The sequence below is a fragment of the Rhipicephalus microplus genome, chromosome 3 (genome assembly GCF_043290135.1).
Source record: "Rhipicephalus microplus isolate Deutch F79 chromosome 3, USDA_Rmic, whole genome shotgun sequence".
NCBI classification, from domain to species: Eukaryota; Metazoa; Arthropoda; class Arachnida; order Ixodida; family Ixodidae; genus Rhipicephalus; species Rhipicephalus microplus.
This window is the reverse complement of record NC_134702.1, coordinates 194,636,798-194,656,342: the sequence shown is the minus strand read 5'-3', so window position 1 is coordinate 194,656,342 and position 19,545 is coordinate 194,636,798.

Below are 19,545 nucleotides of genomic sequence, written 5' to 3'. Positions count from 1 at the left end.
ATGATTTTGAACAGTTATCGAGGGTTGCCCAACAGGGTCCTCTTGACATCCCAACGTTCACTGAGGAACCAATGATTCAGATATTTCATTAACCGAGAGCTTTGACAACTCAGAGTCTGTCTGAAGATTTGGGGGGGAGCCAACTAGAGGAGGGGAACTGGGGGGGGGGGGCTGGCTATCACAACCGTCTATATTAGAATGAGAGTAAATTAATTCTTCAGGTGGCGTAGGACGAGAGAAACCCTCAGGAATTACTGTCAGTTTGGAAGCGTTCCACTTCTTGCCATCACTTAGCACAAAAGTAAAAGGCGCCACCTGAGCTTGCACCCTAAGAGGCTTGCTATACTTATAATTTCCTTTCCATGATACCTTATTTTAACCAAGTCTCCTACCTTTATGTGGTGTCTCTGCACACCTTTCCTTCTATCAAAATATTCTTTACTTTTTCGCTGTGTTGCCGAGACTCTATTATAAATCTGAGGCAAATCAGCTTGTAACCCTGATACTTGAGGACGGATCCTAAAGTTGCTAATGTCTATTTTGGAGCGATCTTGACGGCCATGCTGTAAAAAAGCTGGCCAAAGACCTGTCATCGCATGTGGAGTGATTCTGTATGAACTCAAAAATTCTGTCTCTGTCCCTCCCTTCCTAGTAGGCTAAGCACTGCCGACGCGCGTCGCGCCAGCCGCTGCCGCCGACCGCTTCGAAATGGGTCTGAAACATTTTTTTCCAAGCAGGCGGTGAAATTGGGTGGTCCCGGCACTTCAAGGGATGCAGAAAGGCGTTCAAAAAGAGCCATACTGATAGGAGAGGCAAGAGAGTCCCAGAACGGAGCGAGGGCAAAAGCCTAAATCGAAATGTCTGCCCAGAAAATGTGCACGAGACTTAGCACTCCTCGCGGACGCTAAAGGTGTCAGTCATGGCAGAACGCAACATGGGCAGTACGAAAACTCACTCACGGTTCTTGATGGTTGCGGGGAACAAATCCCACATCCTCGTCGTCACGTTGTTGTGTCGGCGGGTGGCCTCCGGTACGACGGCAAGGGAAGGGCCTGGCGACTGGACGCGTAACTCGGCACGGGCCGGCAATCGGCCCACTGACGCGAGCCAGTCAAACAAACTCCACGGAAGCCCAAGAACAACTCGGCTGACCAGCAGCCGTTTATTAAAACCACACCACAAAGCGACGCGTAGACACGTAATTGGCCCCTGACAATCACGTGCGCCGGTCTGCAACGACATCTATATCTAAAACACACAACAACGCAAAAAACTGCAAATCCTTCTCAAGCATATCGCCACAACACCACAAGCAGCATACCAGGATCCTGAAGCGGTTTTTAATTCTTCGTACAGACACACTGGACCATCCTAAGAGTCATTTGCAGAATGAATGCGTAAACTGCGTAAATTATTACCCCTTAAAGCTGCAAATTGCCGCACATCGCTGCGACAAAGTCAAACCGAATTTCAACCGCATATTCACAGAACGACATGCTCTGATAACGTTACGCCACCCAGAATGTTGATCTGATTGGCTGTAGAACGCGTGGAAGTAAGATTCACTCGTAGCATGGCGCAACTTGTAGGAGCCGACATCAAGCACTTCGCAATCTTGTCTCTGTGGTCAGTTTGCGTACGTGCTGCCGGGTGCACTGCATGGTAGCCTTTGACATTGCGCGCTACATGTCGGCGTACAAACTCGGAGGTCTAGACTCTGCGAAACTGAAATCGTCAAATGCGCTAACGAGAGCTCTGCTATCGCCAGCGATGCCGGTGTTTATCATGAGTTGAGGAGGCACGTATGGGCTGCGAAGGAGGGTATGGTATAATTGTCAGTAGCAGCCTTGCTACATGGCATGTCACTAAATTTGTGGTGCTAATGATTTGGTGCTGATGTAACCTAACAACAACAAAACTTGAAAAAGCTTTGCGGGGTCACTTTTCAATAACGAAAATGTTTTCCCACATGAACAGGCCCTCTACCTGACCAAGATACTCATAACTTCAAAAGGTCTTGGAAAGGCTGCGAAAGAGTATCAGACGAGATAACTCGGGTGGGAACCTGTTGTGCTGTTATTCTTATCTTATGCGCAACAACTCCACCCATGCAGACATGCTTCTGGTATTTCATGACTCGAATGCAGAAATAAATAGAATCAAAGCGGTTGTTGTTACTGAAGAAAAGTTAGACTCAGTAGTATAAATTTGGTATGTTCGTGCCAGCACGTTCACTTGACCTGATAGAAGTGGTGTTATGTTCAGTGAATTAGCGAGAATGGATTGAATGCGCAATTTTCCCGAACACTTAGCAAACTCGTGCAGTAATCGGAGATCTTCGGCGCTCATGAAAGCGTAACGTTCAGCGGTGCGCTGAGCGAATAATAATGATATTAACAATTCGACGCACCACAACATCCTTTTTGTGTTGATTTCGCTACAGAGTATATGCTACCCATATAGTAGAAAAAAGACTTTTTTAGCTACTATGCATCTTTAACAAAATCACGCATTATTTCCTGCTCTATGTTAGAGAAATGCACTGTTTATTGAAGAAATACCGAATACTAACGTATTTTATACCCGTTATGGATTCAATATGTACCTAAATGTGATTAACAACTTCGGGTTGACGTGTATTATCAAAGGCTGGAAAGTTGCATCGGATGTGCTGACTGTAGTGTTCGTTATGGTTCAATATTATTTGTGATGGTTATTTAGTGTCATTCATAATAGATAGATTTATTATAAATATTTTGCAATATATTTGAAAATCTCTATCTCTTTAGTGGTATAATGGCCCACATGCGCATCCCATTCTTCTTATATTGCTGCTTTCCACTGCCGTCAATTTTCTACTTAGTTTTTTTCATCTTCTGGTTGAAGATAGGATAATGATACGTAGGTTTTAACGTCCGAAAACCACCACGTGATTATGAAAGACACCGTAGCGGAGGGATCTGGAATTTTTTGACTCCCTGGGGTTCTTTAACGTGAACGTAAATTTGAGCACACGGTGGTACATTTTCGCCTATATATAAAATGCAGCCGCCGCAGCCGGGATGTGATCCCGCGACCTGCGGGTCAGCGGCCGAGTGCATTAGTGACTGGACTACCGCGGCGGTGGACCTGCGTGATGAAGGCAGTGAACTTTGAAACGCAGCTTTTATTCCGCCAAACGTAACCACAGGCATACAGTGCGCTTACGTATATTTTACTTTGTCAACTAAACTCAGATTCGAACTTACGGGTTTCGCATCATTTCAAGATAATAATTTCTTACTGCTGTATTTTCATATGTACGCTGAAACACTCAGCAGAACAATGAGCAAACTCAAAACGTCACCTTTGTTGTGTTGATTCTTTTCAGTTCATGATAACAGTCACCCCGAACGTTTATCAAAATAAAGGCATCAAGTCAGAAAGGCTGCCGAGTAGGAGGAGCTGCTCCCAGTCAGAGACGCTTTCTGAAGATTGGCCTTTGGCCTATGAAACATGCTCGAGCGGCGAACGAAGTCTGACCGCAGGAGACGTGATCAGAGCGTCTATTTCTGTGCAGTCGATGCCTTCTCGGGAAACCTTGTTTGAGAGGAGCAAGGCATGAGCGAGAGATAATAGAGGTGCCCTACAAGCTAAACGGGTGAGCGTAAAACCAGAACATCATAATGAAAATAACCAGAGGAAACCGGCGCCTCCAAAGCCAACACATCGCTCAAGTGACGTAGGACCGGTAGCACTAACGCCATCTTATACTGTTCCTCATGCATCAACGACCATGGAGATTACTGTCATGGAAGCTGCAAGTGATAAGCCTCAAGTCTTTAACAAATGGGCACTTGTCCCATCAACATCGTCTTCTGCTATGATCATCTCGAGGCGCGCTTCTGTGAACGCTGTGCTCGGTACGGATAGTGGAATCCTTGCCAAAGATGCCATTGTGGTGCCGTCGCAAGAGTTGGTGGCATCTGCCAATGAAGCGAAACTGGATAAAGGCTCGCTCCTTGTCGACGCCGCATCAGCTACTTATAGTGCACGGGATGGGGTGAAACCTGGCGTAAGTTCCGTCAATGCTCAAGTTTAACCAGCGACTAATAGCGAAACACGTGAAGGTGGGCCTTCAGAGTCACTTGTGTAGGCGCACCACCTAAAACACGCCTGGGTGGCAGCGAGCAGTCCGACAGTATAAAGAACCACAACATCACCGCAGAGAAGCGCCCGTCGATGGAAGCGCATCCACCACTTTCATCTAATGTGCATCTGCAAAGCGCTGACACTAAAAAAAAGTTCTCGGAGACGACGCCAATGCACCCGCTACCGCCGAAAAAGGTGAAAACACGGCCCCTGGCGTTACTTCAAAAGCGTCGAAGAAAGGCAAAGACGTGCAGCCACCTGCTTAGCTATAAAGCGAGACTTAGGGGACATCCTTTGGAGCCGTTTGAGAGCCGACCATCACTGTGTTAAATGACTCTTTGAAAACAGAAAGTTTCCTGAGCTGCAGTGTGGTGGAAGCACTACACCAATGTGCACTTATTTCGTAACATTTTGCATTGTGTGTTGTGCGCGAAGTGCTTTGCATACACAATGAGCTCATTAAAATATTAGGTCTAATTTCGCAGCAAAGCATGCGAAAAACAAGCGGATTATATTCAGTTGTATTTCATATTACCCTTGTGATTACGTGATGTTTGACTTTGCAATAATAAAACTTGCATAGTATGGTCATCGAAAGAGTCGGGCTTTTTTTATGAATCAGTAAATATGTGCTATAGCCGAACGGAACATTTTGATACAAAGAAGCTTGATAGATAGATAGATAGATAGATAGATAGATAGATAGATAGATAGATAGATAGATAGATAGATAGATAGATAGATAGATAGATAGATAGATAGATAGATAGATAGATAGATAGATAGATAGATAGATAGATAGATAGATAGATAGAATAATGACAGCTTCGCTTTGCTTCGGGCTTTATTCCGCTAAGTAGCCATAAAAACAAACTGTTCAGTCAGTCAGTCAACAAATTCTATTTGGGTCCTAAAGAACTAGAGAGTCACGCTTGCTGGCTGCGCCCACGTTGAGGCTGGTAGCCCATGGTGGTCCACCCTTTCGCCAGCCCTTTGAAAAGTTCTTAATTGTTTATGGAGATCGCTAATTTGGACGGCTTCGTACCAGTCCTCTTGTTTAACAAAAGAGAAATTTTGTAACGCTGAACATTACCAGAATGTGTGAGCTAACGAGCAATACTCTTCATGGCATTCAGGGTGGTGTGTATCGGTGTCTGGAACAAAGCGACTGAACCTTGCTTTCGACAGGAAATATCCCATTTGTAACATTCTCAAGGGGGAAGGTTAAGGTTAATTCCGCCTTGTGTGGAGGAATGCGAATTTCCTACGCCCAATCAGAAGGTGTTTCACTATGTTCTGAAAAGGGAGGAATGAGTCGAAGTTATGCTCCTAATCAGGATTGTCTAAAACTTATCGGGATCATCGCAAAATGTCAGACCTCGCGTTTGGCCGTGAATAAGTTCGTTCGGGTTGGGTTAGTTGGGCTTTATAAATATTCCCATGCGGCGTTGAGGCCCGTATGATAGTGTGAAAGGCACAAGGAAGTCTTTGCTTGATTATAGCCGCCTCGTCTTTTGAGATGAGACCAGAGAGAAGAGCCCAGATGGCTGATTTAGATTCCATGTAAATGTAAGGCCGCGAAGTGTTGTTGAAAGCTAGCGCGAAGGCAGCTTCTTCGACCGCTGCAACCATGAAATGTCTAACTGAAGCTGCATTGAGGATCATCCCACGTGGACCAGCCACAACAGCTACAAAATACGTTCCCTCTAATGGACTTTTGTTACAACACGCCTTCAACTTCCAACGCAGCGCTGTGGATTGCAGAGTTTCAAGTATCTACGTAAGAGACGTTTGCAACCATGGTTGCCAGCTTTATTTCTTGTGGTGGTCGTGCCTTAGAAAATTGTCAAACAAGAAACCTCATGTCAAAGGAAGGCTATACCACAACAATCATTGAATGTTAACAAATGAGAGTCAGCGTATTTTGGCCCTTAATACAAATTTCAGATGGAAATTTTTAGACACTACGTGCTGATCAGCTGAATTCGCGAAAAAAAAAACAGAACACACAGTTCACGTACATAAGTGAGAATACTTCCGTAACGTCTATTTGATCATATAATTTTGTGTTCAGTTATAAAATGAGATTCGTTGTGTGGGAGCACTTATTATCTTACACTCTCGCTCATCTGAACAATTTCGAGTTTGTCACATCCCCATGATGACAACACGCAAGCGCCTAGACGACGTATGGATGGTTTGTCCGCAACGCAATTGCCAGTGCAAGTGTGTGGTGGTGCTGTATATATCTCTATAGCAACGAAAGTTGCAGAACGACGGACTGCTATGTAAGGCAATCTTAGTTTAATTCCTGCCATATTGCAACAAACACTCAACCAGATCAATGTGTGCAAACTCACGCATACCAGCAACATAAGCGAAACAATTATGATTTTTTTTCAGGCTCAGCATGCGTATATGTATGCGTATTTATATCCTATAAACTGAATATTTACAAGGCGCTTACACAGTCCACGAACAGATGAGGTTGAGAGCTTGATTCAATTCAAGCCATTTAGTTAATAGTGATTTGGGCACACTAGCCAATCATTACGCACCCATTGAATAGGCTTCATTGGAAAACCTACCCTCTGTGTAACACTCCACTACTCGGTTTTTCGCCGATTCTTATGAATAAGTATTTGCCGATTTCGTAAGGACATGTATCATCAAGGTCAATTGGTTGTGGTCTTTTCCATGTATTGAAAGTACAAGAAGAAGAAGCAGTCGAAGATGGCACTGGACTGGCTGAATGAGGTCATCGATGTGGACGCCTTCGACGTCCGTTTGCCCGCCGAGGACCGGGTATGATGGGAACCGACGAAGCCTCAACGCCCGAATAGAACGGCTGTGAACCAGACGTGGGCCGAGAAAGCCGCCACAACAGCCTTATACCGTTTGACGATACGGACATCGAAATGGGTAAGCTGGTAAACAAAAGTATGTTTGATGCAAAAAATATTTATATGGCAACTCCGCCAACGCTTTTCTTGCTTCTAGTTTGGTTCTTGGCGACGTGGTGGTCGATTAACATGATGAGAATTGTATTAGTAATTCATATATCAAACTTATTGCACAACAGCTAGGTAAAAACAGGTGCCGTATATCTATAATAAACATGTAGGTTTCCTAAACATGGCAGTCTGCTCCACATAAAGCAGTTGCTCAGTAACTGTCCCTACTTGTTTTTGTGGAACCCAAGTTTTAAGCAGGCGTCATTGTTGATTTAACCCTGGAAGCTTGAAATTTAAGTTAATCGTTTACATGGAGCATCAGCTCTATCCCCCCCCCTCCCCACCAATTACCGACAGTAAAATATTCTTCGTGCTGTTTTCACCAATCTCACATACAATTTAAAATGGTGAAATGCTCATTAAGTAAAGCAACCGAAATATTTAAAAATTGAGAACGTTATAGGAACTCTTGGGGAGTTCATCACCTTTTTAATCTTTTGCACGAGCTGTTGCTATACAAAGCGCGATTACTGACAATAAATTTCACACATCTTTTCTTACTAGGATTTCTTCTTTGTTTGTTTCATCGGCTGACATGCATTCTTCATACATTTAAAATACATAGGCGTTTTTTTTTTGTATACTGAAGCTTCTTCTCTGTTTACGCGGAGAAGGAATACCTGGTTTAATCAATGCAGTTCTCAAATTCTTTTTTGTTTATGTGCAGATGAATAAACTGTTTTTAATGCAATTTACGAATTCTTTGCTATTTACGTGGACAAGGATAAACTGTTTTATACAATGCAATTTACGAATTTTGATTAGCGCTCAGCTTATAAATTTATCACCATCTGGCCTGAAAGCTAAGAAACATCGCGCCGAAAATTTAAACTGGCAAGAATATATGGCATTCCTAAGCATCAAAGTTCTTTTTTTTTGTACCTGCTCAGTCAGTGCAGTATAGGAACACGAAAACCCGATTGTATGTAGCAAGACCAGTTAAGGTTCTTTCTCTTAGGTATGGTTACTTTTTGACTCACTTCTCACCAGCAACTCATTTCTCTTACATTTGATGGGAGTGAACAAAATAGTAATTTATCATTTTATGCGTGTCAAGAGGAAAGACGACCTGACTGAAACGACACCTTCAGGTAAATTTTGAAGGCTTACGGAAAGGAGATTTTCCTTGTCTGAGACGGTAACTTAGTGGCCGTCAGATATTGAAGTCTACTCCTTCGTATGTGGCACAAATGGCAAGCTCCCGCACAAATTATGTCTTTCCATAAATCCTGCTGGCATCGCCTTTATGACTTTTACGTCAAAACTGAAGTATTCTTTTTATGAAAGATAACTACCGCTAATTTTTTCAAAGAGACCGCTGAACAATTTAGCTTGAAAAGAGAAGGGCTGAGGGAGAGTAGTGGGGCACTTGTGGGGCCAGTAGAGGAAACACTGAGCTTATACCCTTTGTCCGCCTTCTCATTACCTTGTTCCCCATTATATTCCCATTCCCGCCTCCTAGTATACTGTACTACACAAAACAACGATATGCGCTACCCTTGCCTTCCTCCTCACCACCTCTCCTCATTACAGCCGCTAGATATACACTCAGGATTACGATGCTATGCATAACCCTTGTTCTCCTCCCTTGCCTTTACTCACCGTCACATACTCTTCATTCTCGCTTCTTTTACCCACCTCTTTGCTGTAATATACTGTGCTCCTTTTTAAGTGTGAATACACTTTGTAAGCGACCCCAAATCATCCACCGCCGTCGGCGGCGTCCGCAGTCTTCTCTCTATCTTTAAAAGAAAGAGGACTTGGCGGGCTGGAGCGCGACGCTCCACCGAATAAGCCACGGACGTGACGCTGATATCGGTGTCAGTAACGCGCTTTATACCCCCTCCCCCTTCGCTCGCTCCTGCGCTCTCCTCGCTCGCTGCAGCTGCGCGCGCACCCCTCTCTCTCGCGCGCCCGCCTTCTCTCTCAGTCTCCTGTCGAGAGCGGGTCGTGAGGGCAAGTAAATTTAAAATCCGTTGGCATTCGCCAGTGAGTTAACGTAAACTCCCCCGTGTGCTCAAATTGCGATTCCCAGGAACCATTACACCATAAAGGCACCATAGTGTGATTAATAAATATAATAGTGCGAATTAATCAATACCCCTCATAGAATCACCCCGTGTATTCGCACTTAACCATGTTCACCGTCGGGGAAACGCTTGGGAGTCTTTTTTTTTTACTTTGTGTGCTTAAGGACAGGCTTTCGAGAAAAAAAAGTGACTATAGGTAAAACTAGGCTGGGATTACCGTATCTTAACGAGTCTGACTTTCACTCAATCATTAACTGCGTCACAATGCAGCTTTTTCCAACTCACAGAGTTCTGATTTTGAACGAAGAAATACCCAAGTCGACGAAGATGGGGGGACAAAAATGCTATGCTGACTAGACCCATATTTTATTAAGTTTGCGGGTCAACATGCTCAGGGCAAAACTCAATGTCGGAGGCTTTTGAATAGCGTACGCTAAGTTATAAAGTGTACGCGGCGTTTGCGTACGCGTACAATTGAGTTTTCGATAGCGTTTCTTCCCCGCAAACGCTGATGAATGCTTAAGTGACAGCAAAGGGGCTTTGCGGGTTTTGCGGGCCGTACGTTATTACGTATTTCTTGCGGGCAGACCGCAAACGCTAACGCTGGTTAGTGTTATGACGCATGTGCCGTGGCAGTGACCGCAACGGATAGCATTTGCGCGCGCCATTCTAGGACACATCGAGGAAAAAGATACTATGACATTGCAAAATCACCATTTCGAAAGAGATATCCATTAATTTTTGCGAATCGTTATAGCTTCGTTCGTAACAACAGTTTGTGCAATTCTGCACTACAGAGCGTAATAAAGTTGAACGTTATAAGCTCCCATTCTGGGACGTTTTGAGTGAGATAGATAGATAGATAGATAGATAGATAGATAGATAGATAGATAGATAGATAGATAGATAGATAGATAGATAGATAGATAGATAGATAGATAGATAGATAGATAGATAGATAGATAGATACGCTCAAATTCGCCGAAGTTGGCTAAGAAATGCTTCGCATTTAAAAAGAGAATTATACAACGGTGTTTTTAATGGCTTCTGCAAACATAGATGGGTTATTGATGGCACAGATGGCGTGAAAAAGGCCGTTTCAGTCTTTTGCTGCTTTTACGAAAAATGAGGCTTGGAATTCAGTGGTCCGGGTACGTGTTATTGTGACTTGTAACGGAGGATCAGTGCAGTGGGATATGTACGGAGGGGGCGTGGTATACGGTGGATGATTCAGTGAACTGAAATAAAACTTATCAAGAAGAGAGAGGGTGGCACACTGTTTGCGTGAAGCAAATGTTTCTATACCTGATTAGGTCTAGAAACCAGGCTCTTCAGGCCAGGAAATTAGGTTCTTCATAATAAGGGCAGTTTCGCAAATTTGATATTGAACGCTTTTGGTTCATTTGGCAAAAAAAGAGGAGGAGAAAAAGGAAGATAGATAGATAGATAGATAGATGGATATATAGATAGATAGATAGATAGATAGATAGATAGATAGATAGATAGATAGATAGATAGATAGATAGATAGATAGATAGATAGATAGATAGATAGATAGATAGATAGATAGATAGATCTTAAACAGTTTGCTACTTGACACATGCTCCGCCACCAGTAGGAGATCCCATTTTAGTCATTATGATGCACATCCTGCATTCAAAATTACGCAGGCGGTGGGGCGCACTACGAGGAGGAATGGGAGCGCGCATATGCGCGTCGATGTGTTGCGTCATCGGGCATCTGGTGCCTAGTGTCTCTCACCACTGCTGCAGTGCTCTGCCTACTGCTGCTGCAACTGCGCAACGGCAAGGGACTCTAAGCCATGCTGTCGCGCTTCATGGAAGCCGCACTTGCTCTTTCTTTGGGAGGCTATAGTTGAATGACGCCTGAGTGCTACTGCTTGGATGATTTTACCTTGTTTCTTTCCAAAGAGTGATTTTTTTGGCAAATATCAATGATTAACTTGAATACCACTGACCTGAGGAGCTGTTGGCACAAATGTGCAGTGAGATAGTTAATTACCGTTAAGGAATTTGCTTTTTTTGTATCGGAATAATTTTGTTGTATTATAACACATTGTTCTATTCAGTTTGTCTTTCGTTATGTCCAATAGAACATGCGATCGCAAGAAGAGGCCAAAGACGAGCACTGCCACAAAAAAATAAATTTTCTTGTACTGCGTGATAACGCTGTATTATGGGTAACGGGATTGTGATAAGCGACATAGGTAGACTTCAGAAGCATTTAGATTATTCGTCAATCAGGGTTATCAAGCAAAACCTAATTTTGTTCTGATTAAGGGCACACAAAGAAAAGAAAGTAAGCTACATGGGTATACATTGTGGTGAAATTGTTATTAGGTGAGCAATACAACAGTTTCGAAATAAGGAGCATGAGGTGTTAAGCACAGGCTGTAGCGAACTATCTAGAATACAGACTAGCGCTAAAGTGGTAGGCAGACATTGGTTATCAAAAATGCCAGGCCAGCGCGGAAAGTGCAGCACAGTCACAGCAAAAGCTTGAACAGCGGCCTGTTAGCGCTTTTTGATTCATAACACTTATTGTGTAACTACTGCAAGCACCCTTGCTTGATACCCACTATGGCATTAATAATAACCTTTTGGGTAGTAGGCCGTCATTTGCTATCCTATTTTTCGTCATTCTTTTGAAAAGAGTGGTATCCCCTAAACAATTGCAAGGAATTTCATACCAATTGTTGATGGAGTGGCTGACGACGATGAAGAATTATGGCTGAAGTGGGTATGCACCACAGTTAATAGGAGAACAAGAACAAGCTATTGTAATGAGTTTCAACATTGGACGGCCCACTCGTTACGCTATTCGCATTCTGCGACGACTGGTTGTTCTTTCACTATTTTAAAACGCTTTATAAGTCGTATTAACGCGATTACTTTCCCGACATCAAGCCTGCCTAAGGCAAGTTTGCCAAGAAGTCATGAGCACCAGCGTAGCTCAGTGGTGGAATACTGGGCTGGCACCCAGCGGACACGGGTTCGATCCCCACTTTGTCCTTAGTGCTAGGGTTTTCTTCTATTTTCATGCCATGGGATTACGAACCGGTGGTGGCGGCGGCGGTAGGCAACTGCGCGTGACCCGATTTGTGATCTCATAACAACTTTCGCTGTGAAATGATTGACAGAGCTCATACGCTGCTTTCCAGATCTACCTGCTGTAATAAAGAACTGAGACAGTCAGAACAGTTAATCGAGACCAGGTAGGAGCGTAGGCCTAGCCAGCGAAATCGGCGACAACTTCCGGGCCGAGCGTCTCATGCTTAGCACTGACGATGTGTTTGCCGAGCTTTGCATGACTCACTACTTCATTACATATTTCCCCCTCACTGAAGACGAGCCAAGTAAGTGTTCTAAAGTGTCGTGAGGACAAGTGGTTCGTGATACGGTTTGAGACGATCCCTATGTACGATTTCGCGGCCTCGGCGAAGAAGGTCTGCAGTGGCCGCGAGTGGTTCGATGAGGTAGTTGACAGCGGAAGTTTGCTCTATGACGGGGATAAGCTCCATGGTACCTGCTGACGAACTTTGTAGAGGTATCAGGAGCAGCACTGGAAGGAACTAACAGCCAAACAAGAGAGTTGAGCGAAAACTGGTGGTTGGGCCGTCCATCGTCCTGAAAAAATTTCCGTAGCCCTTGTTCTTGTGTTGTAAGAGTGCGAAATAATTGCTGACATTTTTCCGCATGCAGAGCCGCTTCGGAAATTGGTGTGCCTTCGGATGAGTCGGGTCGATGGGAGACAATGGTGTCGATTAGGGATGATGGTTCTTGACCATAAGGTTAAAAAAAGGAAGGAAAGCCTGTAGTCGCTTGAGGTGCCGTGTTGTAAGCGTACGTTACATAGTGAAGGATAAGATCCGAGTTGGTGTAGCTGGAGGTGATATACAAAGAAAGCATACCACCGAGAGTACGGTTGAAATGTTCGATGAAGCCATTTGTTTGTGGCAATATGCGGTAGTACAGCGGTGAATCACATGGCATTCAGCAAGAAGTTCTTGAATAACATCCGCAAAAAAGACGTGGCCTCGGTCGCTTCAAAGTTCACGTGGAGTGCCGTGACGCAGAACGAAACGTTGCATCAGGTAAGACGCAACATCACGTGCAGTCGCAGCTGGTAGAGCGGCCGTTTCTGCTTATCTCGTGAGATGGTCGATCGCTACTATAATCCAGCGATTCCCAGCTGATGTATATAGCAGAGGACCATAAAGGTGTATTCCAACCCGGTCGAATGGTCGCTCTGGGCATGGTAACGGGTGCATTGGTGCAGTGGGACGGCTAGGATCGTGTTTGCGGTGGTGGCATTCTGTGCTAAGTCGATTGTACTTTTGAACGAATGTGTACATGCCATGCCAATAAAACCGAAAACTTAGCCTGGTGTAGGTTTTAAACAAAGCGGCGTGTGCACATTGTGGATTGGCATGGAAAGCAGCACATATGCTGGCACGCAGATGTCTGGGTATTACGAGTAGCCATTTGTGGCCGTCAGGTTGGTAGTTGCGGCAATAAACTATTCTATCACGGATGGCGAATTGAGAGGCTTGTCGGTGTAGCGCTCAAGATGGTGGGTGGGCGAGTGTTTCAGATAGGTAATTCATCAGAGACGCAATCCACAAATCTTTGCGCTGCTTTGCAGCCATGTCTATGGGTCCTGATAGTGGAAGGAAGTTGTATTGGATGGAGACGCTTGCAATATCAGTAGAAACAGGCGAACGCGAAAGAGCATTGGCATCGCCATGCTTCTGGTCTGAGCGATAAATGACACGGATGTTGTACTCTTGGAGCCATAAAGCCCATCGTGCCAAGCGTCCGGAGAGATCTTTGAGGTAGGAGAACCAGCAGAGCGCGTGGTGGTCGATAACAACATCTAAAGGGTGGCCGTACAGATAAGGCTTAAATTTGCAATGACCCAGATAATCGCTAGGCATTCTTTCTCATTTACCGAATAATTTACTTCTGTTCTTGTAAGAGTTCGGCTTGCCTAGGCAACAACATATTATTGGTAACCAGACCTTCATTGGGCGAGTACAGCGCCAAGACCGACCCCGCTAGCATCCATGTGGATTTCTGTGGGAGCACTTGAATCAAACTGACGCAGTGTCGGTGGTGTTGTAAGCAGTTCACGGAGCTTTGCAAAGGTACTGTCGCAGGCTGGAGACCACGCAGATAGATTGCGGTCTCCAGGAAGTGGGTCTTTCAGAGCTGCTATGATCGAGGTTAAATCCCGAACGAAGCGGCAGATGTATGAGGAAAGCCCAATGAAACTACGCAGCTCCTTGAGAGAGGCGGGCCTCTGGAACTCGCGAACAGCACGTAGCTTAGCGGGGTCAGGAAGAACGCCATCCTTCGACACGACGAGTCTGAGAATGGTCAGCTTGCGTGCTCCAAAGTGACACTTCTTCAAGTTTAGTTGGAGGCCTGCTGCAGAGAGGCCGCGTAGAACCTGTTCCAAGCGACGATGGTGCGTGGGAAAATCGGGCGAGCATACCAACACATCATCTAAGTAGCACAAACACGTGTGACATTTGAGGCTTCGTAGGATAGTGTCCATCATGCGCTTAAATGTCGCCGGCGCATTGCATAGGCGGAATGCATCACGTTAAATTCGTATAGGCCGTCTGGTGTAACAAAGGCAGTTTATGGCCTATCATCCGGATTCATTGCAACTTGCCAGCACCCAGAGCGTAGATCAAGAGAGGAAAAGAACTCTACGTCTTGTAAATGTTAAGGAAGTCACCAATGCGAGGCAAAGGATAAACATCCTTTCGTGTTATTTTGTTTATACGACGATAATCTACGCAAAAGCATATCTTGCCATCCTTCTTTTTAACTAAAAAACCGGTGATGCCCAAGAACTGTTTCATAGTTGAGTGACGCCACGCTTCAGCATGTCACCTACTTGTTCATCGATGACACGGTGTTCAGTCGGCAAAACACGGTATGGTCGCTGCCTTAGTGTTGGGTGATTACTTGTGTCGATCTGGTGGCATACAGTAGATGTTCTACCCAAAGTAGCGCTGTGACTGTCGAAAGATGGCCGAAACTTGTCATGGAGGCTCAAAAGCTCACACCTTTGTTGTGGATTTAGGCCTTCGTCGATGACACGGTGGAAAATGGCGGTAGTGGAAGGACCATTCACGGAACTACAGAAGAGGGCGCTGACTTCCGATGATCCATCAGGAACGTCAAGTGTAGCGATGATTTCGAATGATTCTATCGAGCCGGTACATTCGCCTCAAAGCAGCGTAATCGTGAATCAGAACGGATTCTCTACAGGCACGTCGCTCGCACTACGTTGCAAAGTAAGGAGAGTGGTTGGGAGCGGTGATAAGTGGCGATGAACGAAAGCAGCACAAGGCGTGAAGAATGCGGTAGCGTCGACGATGGCGGAACCCGACACAAGTGCGAAGACAGTAGCACGTGGGGGGATCTGGGTGTCGTCACTAATGACCAACTGCGCGTAGGAAGGGCGGTCGTTCGCTGGTGGAGCATCACCAAGGGGACAAAAGATGACTTCGGCACGGGCGCAATCAATGACGGCTTGGTGATGGGAGAGAAAATTCCAACGTAAATTGATGTCGTGAGAACAGTGTGGGAGTACTACGAACTGCACTGTGTAGGGCACTCCTTTAATTACAAGTCTGGCAGTACACGTGGCCACAGGCTTCACAGACTGGCAGTGGCAGTATGAAGACATGAACACAAGTAAGGCGTTGTCACTTTTCGAATTGAACGGCGAACTTTTTCGGCGATGACAGAAATTGCGGCACCGGTATCAATAAGGGCAAGTACGGTTACACCTTCAAGAACGGCATTAATTACATTCGGCGGCGAACGAACAGGGCTTGTGCTTTGCGAAGAGGACGCAGTTTTTGCCTCGGCAACTGCGTCATTTAGTTTTCCGCGTCGATTGTAGGGGGGGTGTCGGCGCATCGGGGAGGGTGAGCGTCAACGTGCAGAAGGAGATGGGCGATCAGAAGCTGGCCGGTGGCTTGGTCGAGGAGCGTACAATTCGGGGCCTGGAGTTTAGGCAGTGTACGTGTGGTCGTACTCATATGGAAATTGGTTTTCACGTGAGTGGAGTGGGCGGTGGCAGCACAGACGTGTGACGTGTTCGGGTAGACCACACGAAAAGCAGATCGGTCGGTTGTTGGCAGTGCGCCATGGATTAGGGACTCGGTGGACTGAATGTCGTGGTGGCTGGGCGGCATAAACAGGAGCAGGCAGTGTAGATGGCGTTTGGAACGTCTGTGGTCGTGATCGTGATGCTGCTTTGATGTACATCACTGGTGCATTGACTGGTGGCACCAGCTGCGGAGGAATGACCTCAGGCACTTGATCTTGTATATTAGTCCGTAGCGTAGGGCTAAGCGGTGCACTGCGCTCCGGTAGGCCAGAGATGAGCAAGAGTTGGCAGTCAACTTCTTCTCACACGAAATCTTTGATCTGCGAGAGGAGGATGGTATCTTGCGGGGGAGTCAAACAGGACATCGATTCCTGATGTGGTACAGCACTGCGGGTGACGAGACGTTGCTGGCGGAGCTCCTCATAACTTTGGCAGAGCTCGGTAAGTTGGGCGACAGTGCCAGGGCTTTTTGAAATGAGCATCTTGAATACGTCCTCGTATATACCTTTAAAATTAGGCTTGATGCGGTCCACCTCTGTCATGTTCGCATAAACGTGTTTGCACAAGTCAATGACGCCCTCTATGTAACTGGTAAAATTCTCACCAGGCATTTGAGATCTCGACTGAAGGCGCTGCTCCGCACAACGTTTGCAGACAGCAGGACGGCGGAAGATGTCGCTGAACTTTGCTTTGAATGCTGTCCAGGTGGGAACGTCGGTAGGAGCGTACACCTAACCAGCGAAATCAGCGACAACGTCCGGGCCGAGCGTCTCGTGCATAGCACTGAGGTTGTGTTTGCGGAGCTTTGCATGACCCACTACTTCATTACACTACCTTCAATTAGAAGCCGTCTTTGACAGAAGCTATGCAGTGCGAGTGGACTGTAGATAAGGTCACAGTAACAAGAATTTTATGGAATAAACTTGTAAATAACTGAAGGTTGTTAGCAACCTGAAAACACAAGGTTCAAAATAAAATGTACTAGCACGATAAGTTCCACGCGTTGCGTTATACAAAAAAATAATTAAGGAATCATTCACTGTGAGTATTATCGTTTGTAAAATTGTAGATCATCTGAAAATATGACTAAGCTGGCTTGATATTTATGCCGTATTTATTTTTTCCGAGCCAGAGAGAATAAAGCACAGGTTATAACGCAATCAATAACGTTATGCGAAATGGCGCCTCATGTGTTCTTTCTGCATGCAGAACTGTAATGCAGTGAAATGCTTACAGATTTATGAAGTAGCAAACACCATCTCACTAGAGCTCACAAACTCTGAGGTGCTGTATCTATTCTTGGGCAAATGAGCGCACGCATAAAAATTATTCAATGGTGACAGGCTAAACAGAAATGGCGTATAGAAATCAGCATAATTCGCTAATAACAAATTCAGTCACAGTGAAACAAAATATACAGGTAGCACTTCAACCTAAACCAGCTAGTACATTGAATATATAGTAATCATTCAATAAACTAACTAATACGGTGATAAATATATCGTAGTAAATAGCAATTAGTCCACTTTGCATTTCATCATTTCTTTTATTAATGAGTAGTGGGGGTGAACTATGGCACCAAAAGAGTAATTAATATAGTATAGAGAGTGTACGCCGGGCTACTGTGGTGCAGCAAGTTCGAACGACTCAATTCGAACGACTATTGTGGTGCAAGTTCGAACGACTACTGTGGGGCAGCAAGTTCGAACGAGCAGTACAGTCCGGGAATTAGTCATTAATTTACTGTCAGAATGAATAATTTCTTTCAAAATTAGGCAATTGACTGCCTTCCAAACTGAAGAACTTGACTGTGCTAAGACACTTTCCGCACATCTTACCAGATAGAAACTGGTATTTCAAGTAACTCGCTACCGGCGTGTAGGGCAAGACTAATTGAATTAACAGAATTTACGAACTAAGAGTTCTTGATTCATGCTTTATTCTTCGCTTCCCAATGGCATCGTTGTGTATCATGCCTAAAGGGGCTCAGCAACACTTTTTAGGCAGTCGTATAATAAGTTTACTAAAAGAGCTGGTTGCCTTGTGAACTCACCACCGAAAAACATTTTTAGAATACGTCCAAGACAAGCAGAGATTTCTCACACGCTGATATCATTTTTTTCTTCTCCCATCCTGACTAAAGCCCTCGAAGCTAAGCAGGGAATGCTGGCACTGGCAAAAAAAATATGTCGTGCGTGCCTCTTGACCCTGAGTATTTTTTCTTTTTCTTCTTATAGGCAGATCTTCAGTGTCATCGTTTGCGCTCGCATGAACATGTCGCGACCTCCGACGGCCATACTTGCAATGACCAAGTGCATCATACTTAAATCAGCCAAAGGCTTATAGATCGGTTGCGACGAGTGATTTCTAAGCTCTTTCCGTCATCTGTTGATCAAACAGAACGCAATTTTCAGCTGGCTTTGAGATTTTATTGTGAATTCTATGCTACGTAGTGCACTACAAAATTTTGCTCGCTTGTCGTCAGGAGCATCTGCTATCAATCGGCAGCGTTTTATGGCCATGCTAAAAACCGATGCCTGGCACATTTAAGAACACCACCAAAAAAGCTCATTGATACAAACGGAAACATCTTGAAAAAACGAGTTTTTAAAAATGTGAATAAAGTGTCTACACGATCCGGTAGTATCAACGTTTACTTCATGTACTTTTTTCTTTCCATCAGATACTAGTCGGAAAACATGTAGCGGGTACTCAGCACGCTTAAAATCATTGTCACTTATAGAGCCACTTATTTACTCGCTTTCGGCAAAATGTCGAGTGCGGAAAACGAGCGCTACTCAATGCACCCTCTGAAGGAGTCGCAGAAGGAGCCCAGGCCTTCCATACAGGACGGCAAGATATCTTTGAATGAGCGGCCTCAAAAGCTCGGGAAGCTGCCGACACATAAGCAAGGAACCAACACCGAACAAGAGGAGCTCAGCAAGGCCTTCGCCAGCACCTCACAACGCTACCAACGCCTACTGAAACCTTACTTGGGTGGTAATCACCGAGTGGATTGCGCAGGCCCAACGTATGAGGACAAGTTTCAAGGTAAAGACCAGTGCACTATCGAACGTGATTCGCGACCACGATGCTCTACAAAATGCAAGAACGAGCTTGAAAGGGAAGGCTCAGGAAAGGCTAAAGGAAATCTGCTCTCAATGATCAAAACCAAAGGATCAAAGTTTGTGCTACCTCTATGCGGCCCAGAGTGT